General features: G+C 42.8%; 1 protein-coding gene across 1 annotated transcript in view; it reads left to right on the top strand.

The window, feature by feature from the left end:
* Positions 1-6,598, top strand: part of ARFGEF3 (ARFGEF family member 3) — a 232,027-nt gene that overhangs the window by 34,464 nt on the left and 190,965 nt on the right. The window lies entirely within an intron of this gene.

Below are 6,598 nucleotides of genomic sequence, written 5' to 3'. Positions count from 1 at the left end.
AACAATGTGGAACAAAACTCAAAATCATTTGGAGAAAAAAAAAGGAAGTGGGGGACTAGATTTGCTGGTCCGATAGAGCCTGGTGGACCCACTGAGACTATGGCCCCTAGCTGCCCTTCAGGTCTGGAATTGAACCCACACCTGTGGTTTTCAGCCAAACAGAAGACAGGCGTATGAGTTGAACATTTACCTGAGGTAGATACACTCCTTGGAGAGAACAATTATTGAGAAAGAAGGGCTGCCTATGCACAGGGAGACAGCTTAGGAGGCAGGAGTCCGTGGAGGGATGGACACTGGGAAGAGCTAATTATGGGGAGGAAGTGGAAGGGGAGCTGTTGCATTGTGGTGAACTATGGTCAATTCTTGAGACTAAGTATATGTAAACTGCTATATGGAAAGTGAATTTGTTCTGTAAATCTTCACCCAAATCACAATAATAAATAAAAAAAAAGAATGGCCAAACTTCCTCTCACCTACTTTGGTCATGTTGTGAGAAGGGACCATTCCTTAGAGAAGGATGTCATGCTTGGTAGGGTAGAGGGTCAACAAAAGAAGGGGAGGCCTTCAACGAGATGGATTGACACGGTGGCTGCAACAATGGCCTCAAGTATAGCAGGAATCGTGGAGCTGGCGCAGGATTGGGCGGTGTTTCATTCTGCTGTGTAGTTGTTGTTAGGTGGCATTGAGTCACCTCTGACTCATAGTGACCCTGTGTACCACAGAACAAAACACTGCCCAGTCCTGCACCATCCTCACAGTCCTTGCTATGCCTGAGCCCATTGTTGCAGCCACTGTGTCAATCCATCTCCTTGAGGGTCTTCCCCTTTTTATCTTACCCTCCACTTTACCAAGCATGATATCCTTCTCCTGGAATGGACCCTTCTGACAACATGACCACAGTAGGTGAGATGACGTCTGGTCATTCTTGCTTCCAAGGAGCATTCTGGCTGCACTTCTCCCAAGACAGATTTGTTTGTTCTTCTTGCAGACCACAGTACTTTCAGCATTCTTCACCAACACCACAACTCAAAAGCATCAACTCTTGTTTGGTGTTCTTATTCATTGTCCAGCTTTCACATGCATATGAGGTGACTGAAAATACCAGAGCTTGGGTTGGGTGCACCTTAGTCTTCAAAGAGATACCTTTGCTCTTCAGCACTGTAAAGAGGCCTTTTGCTGCAGATTTGTCCAATGCAGTATCGGGTCTAAGGTCTTGAATGCTGCTTCCATTGGTGTTGATTGTGGATCCAAGTAATGTGAAATATTTGACAACTCAATATTTTCTTCATTTATAGCCTCTGAGGATAGCCCATGTTAATTGTCCAGGCTTAAACCAAAAATCTGCCAGGATTGGGTTCTTTAACAGACTCATTGCTTTCTATAATATGGTGGTTTTCTCTTATAAAGCTTTCCCACTTAGAACAAGGAAGGTTCCCTGCTCACATACCGTGGGCTTTCAGTTGAGGAGGCCCTGTTACCTTGGTATCCCCCTGAGGAGGACTCTCGTTCCCCAGGACCCACTGTGTGCAGCCCAGACTGCATAGGGACATTCAGTGCCTTCTGCGTTCCTTCGTGGTGGAGGGTGGGCAAACGACCCTCCTGGTGTGACTGTGAAGGGTGGTGAGTGAATGCCACTGCATATAAACATTTAGCTCCCAGATTGGTTTGACCCTGACTTTTAGCAGCAGATTTCCTGGTCATTTTGATCCTATTTCGCATATTCCTGCCTCTCGGTCTGCAGCAGAGGGTGCCTTGGTGCCTTCTGACACTTGGGAAAAAACACTGGGCCAGTACATGCCAGCTCAGCTTTCACCTGATAGGAAACAGTGTGGTGAGTCACCCTGGTAACAAGGCCCGCGGCAGGCATAAGCGCATTTAGGTGGTGGAGCTAAATACTCTTAGTTTTTCTCATTTTAGGGACCTCTCCCATAGATATTAGGAAAATGAGTAAGGGTGGTTTTCTTTTTCTTTTTCTTTCTTTTTTAAACCTACTGGAAGGAGAGACATCTTTCCTTAGCTAGAGGTATCTCCAGTGTGGGATCTTGCTAATGAAAATAACAATTATAGCAGAATAATAACTATATTATGTTCAGTTTTGCCTCAAATACTTGATCCTATCGAGGAATTCCCCCTTTTTTTCCACGTGAAGGTATTTGTCAGCCTTCAGATTTTAGCTTCTATGTACTTTTGCAAATTTATTAAATCTTTACTTGGATTTAGGGCATTTGCAGCCAAGCTTGTTGCCAATGACTATGTTGCATTAGCTCTTTGTGCTCCCAAATGGATATGAATGCCAAAAATAATAGAAGGCTGGTTGGCATTAAACCCATCAGCTACACCTGTGATAAGAGGCTGTTGACAATCAGTACTCGCCGCTGTCCCATTTTAATTCCCTGGACTGTGGTGGTGTTGGCAGGTACCTTTTATTGTCTTCGTTTTACTGCCTTTTTGATCTTTAACCACTTAACTGAGAGAACAGTCAGCCACTGTTTTTTCTCCTCAGTGCATGAAAAACTACTGGGCACGTTTGTTTTTCTTTCAGCACATGTTTTATTTAGAAAGGTCATGCAGGTTTATAATAGATTTGATATAACCCTGAGTGGAAGAAAGTAGCAAGTTGCTGATATATTGTTATAAATGCAACTGCCTTCTGGGTGATTGGATTCCTGTTGTTATGTGCCCTCGAGTCGGCCCCAACTCATAGCGACCCCTCCTTGGGTTTCTGAGGCAGTATCACTACGGAAGTAGGATTGCCCAACCTTCCTTCCGAGGAGTGGCAGGTGGGTTTGAACCGCCAGCCGTCTGGTTAGCAGGCAAGTGTCTTAGCCACTATGCTACCAGAGCTAGGGTAACCGTTAGTGCCCAAATAAAAACCCACCATCAGAACTAAATGTATCCTGAGAAACAGTGTTGTCTTCACAACTGCTTGTGTCAGACCTGAAGCTATTTATTGGACAGATTAAGGTAGATTTTATTTGATTGACCCTACGGGAAGGATAGAGTCCATAATATGTTTAAAGCTAATTTCGTGGAATGAATTATGTCCCCCTGAAATATGTGCTGTAAAACCTAAACTCTGTGCCTACTGTTATAATCCCATTCATGAGTGGGGTGTCCTTGTTATGCTAATGAGACAGGCTTGTTGTTATTGTTGTTATTTGCCATCCAGTCGGACCCAACTCACAGTGACCCCTCCTTGGGTTTCCGAGGTGGTATCACTATGAAAGTAGATTGCCCAACCTTCTTTCCGAGGAGTGGCCGGTGGGTTTGAACTGCCAGCCTTCTGGTTTGCAATCAAGTGCCTTAAGCACTATGCTACCAGGGCTTAGTATAGGGTATATCTTGAGTCAATCTCTTTTTGAGTTACAAAAGAGATTAAACAAGCGAGCAGGAGCGGGACAAGAGAGCTATGCCAAGCCACACAAAGATTTTCCAGGAGCAGAGGCTCAGAAGAGACAAGGACTTTTCTCCAGGGTTGAAAACCTTCCCCCAGAGCCAGCCCCTGAATGTGGACTTGTGGCCTCCTAAACTGTGAGAAAATAAATGTGCTTCTTAAAACCACCCACTCATGGTGTTTCTGTTCCAGCAGTGCTAGATAAGACAGCTAATAAGCAACCAAACCAACTTTTTAACTCTCACCCAAGGCCCTTTTTTTTTTTTTTAAAAAAAAAAAGTTTGTAATGCAGAATCTATTGGGATATTTACTCAGTAGTTGAAACATCACAAACATATTACTGCTGGGAGAGGTTGCTGCCTACAGGAAAATAAAATTTTACAGCATTGTTCTCTATCTGATGCTTATTGCCAAAATGAATTACTTAAGGGGCGTTTTCTCTATACATAGATGGCTGCAAGCATTTGATGCCCATGAGAAGAACTGCAGAAATTTTAACAGGAGACAGAGGCTGTAATTTCAAAATATTAAAAGGTTTCAGTTAGGCTACAATATGAATTATACTTGTTTAAGATTACTTAGAAAGTAAGAATTTACCAGTGGTGCATGTGTAAAAAAAGTAATGTTTTTGGGTTGTGTGCTATGTTCTTACTATAGAAGATTCAAGAGCACAGGAAAGGTGATGATTAACACACACTGTCATCTCACTCAAATTATGGAGTAGATTTCACTGTATCCCCACTTTGTAGATGAGGAAATTGAGGCTCAGCAAGTATGAAACTTGTCCAAACTCACCCAGTAGTAAGTGGTAAAGTCTGAAGAGAGACCCTTGATTGCTGAATGAAAAAGACTGCCTAGAGATAATGAATATTAACGTTTAGTTTATTTTCTTCCAATATGTAATGAAAATCAGGTAGTATGTTATGTAATGTTTTGTAACTTGCTATTTTCACATAATATTATATTGAAAACATTTTCCCAATGTCATTAAAGTTTCTTTAAAAAACATTTTACGGACCATTAAAATTCCATCAAATTGATATACCATAGAAAAATAGTCATTTTAGAATTTCCCTCATTACAGTAATGTGGTAGTTAAATTTGTATGTCAACATGGCTGGGCCTGGTTGAGTGGCTGGGAAGCTGGTGGTAGTTATTCCCCATGATAAGACTGGCAATCACTCCATGGTGGGATCTACCACAAACAGCTGAGTGGTAGCTGTGTCTTGAACTGTAAAGTGAGCTTTTCTTACAGTTCTTTTTCTTCCTCTTTTCTTTTTTAAATTTAATTATTATTATTTTTTTAATTGTGATTTGGGTGAAAGTTTACAGAGAAAATTTACTTTCCATACAGCAGTTCACACTCACACGTTGTCTCATAACATTGACTACAGTTTATCCCGATGCAACAGCTCCCCTCCCACTTCCTCCCAATAGTTACCTCTTCCCTGTGTCCATCCCTCCATGCACTCCTGCCCCCTGAGCTGTCTCCCTGTGCGTAAGCAGCCCTTCTTGTTCCCGTGACTGTTCTCTCCAAGGAGTGTATCTATCTCAGGTAAATATTCAACTCCTATGCCTATCTTTTGTTTGGCTGGAAGCCACAGGTGTAGGTTCAATTCCAAACCTGAAGGGCAGCTAGGGGCCATAATCTCAGTGGTTCCACCAGGCTGTGTCAGACCAGCAAACCTGGTCCCTCCCCTTTTTTTTTCCAAATGATTTTGAGTTTTGTTCCACATTGTTCTCCCTCTCTGTCCAGGATCTCCTATGTAGATCCCCCTCTAAGTGGTTGACAGTGGTAGCTGGGCACCATCTAGTAGTTCTGGTCTTTTTGTCATATAGGCTGAAGATCACATGGTCTACCAGTCCCTTGGTCTAATTGCTTCCATGCATCTTTGGTTTTCTTCATTCTTCTTTGCTCTAGATGAGGAGAGACACACCATTCCATCTACATGGCCGCTTGCAAGCTCAGCCATAGACACTGATGGCAGAGTGGATCCCCTTCCTCTAGGCTGTCCTGCCTCGGGTTAATGACAACAACAAACCTATATGACAATGGCAACAGTAAAAGAAATCACCATGACAGCAACCATATATTAAGTGTGTACAATGTGTTAGGTACCAACTGTACAACCCTTACTCCCAGAGAGGGTTAGCCCTGGTCTGGTCACATTCTGTCCAGAGCTCCATTCCCCTTCCTCAGGAAATGTTTCCATCCAGAACCTACCCTGCCCTCTCAGATCATGCTTTGGGTACTTAGGACCTCAGAATTCCCTGCCCAGACTATTTGGAGCCTCCCACCTAACAGGAACCATGTGCAGGCCCCTTCCCCAGTTCTGTCCTTCACAGGGTAGGTGATAGCACAGTTGTGTACACACCTAGACCTGAGGATGACCAAGGGGCAGCTATTTGCAGAGTTGTGGACTGAGATTGGCCTTGCAGGCTGGGGTGTCTATACTGTGGCTGTGAGACCCCTTGTGGGATAAGACAAAGGACAAAGTCAAGGAGTGGGAAGAGGAGGTGATTTGAGACAGGAGTCTTCTGGGGTACAATAAATGTTAGGATGGCCCTGGTCAATCTATTGGAAATTTAAATATCACAGCTTTTTATCTAATCGTTGGAACACTTCTTGAGGTAGATAATAGTAGTTCTCTTTTCTAGATGAAAAAAGCAAAGTTGACAAGATTACATACTTTGAGCCCAACTTGTACTTGGCAAAGCCTAAATTTGAATTCCAATTAGTTTGGCTCCAAATATTTTTTTTTTCCATATATTCTACTTTTTGTCCTTTTTATACATCACAGCCAGAGTTACATTTCCTAGGAAGTGTTTCAGATCACATTATTTCCTTGATTAAAAGTCTTCCATAACTGCTCATTTTCAATTGGCTAAAGGCCAGGCTCATTGGCATCAAAAGTAAGGCCCTTCAAAACCTGGCATGAATCTACCTTTTCAATCTCATTGTCACCAGTCTTTCCGCCGTGTCTTTCCCATGCTGTCACAGTAGGACCCCTAGCTGTTCTGTGAACCCACTTTGTGCCTCTCCTCACTCTTCACCTGGCTGACCAAACCCCATCCTGTACCCCTATTTCAAGACTAAATGAATATAATCTTATTTATGAAGACGCCTGATTTTTCTAGACAGAATGCCCTACTCTCTATTGTACATTATTCCCAAGTAGGACCTACCTTATAATCTCATTTTTT

The sequence above is a fragment of the Orycteropus afer genome, unplaced genomic scaffold (genome assembly GCF_000298275.1).
Source record: "Orycteropus afer afer isolate SDZICR_OR568_19922 unplaced genomic scaffold, OryAfe1.0 scaffold00155, whole genome shotgun sequence".
Lineage (NCBI taxonomy): Eukaryota > Metazoa > Chordata > Mammalia > Tubulidentata > Orycteropodidae > Orycteropus > Orycteropus afer.
This window is presented reverse-complemented; position numbering and strand designations above follow the sequence as displayed.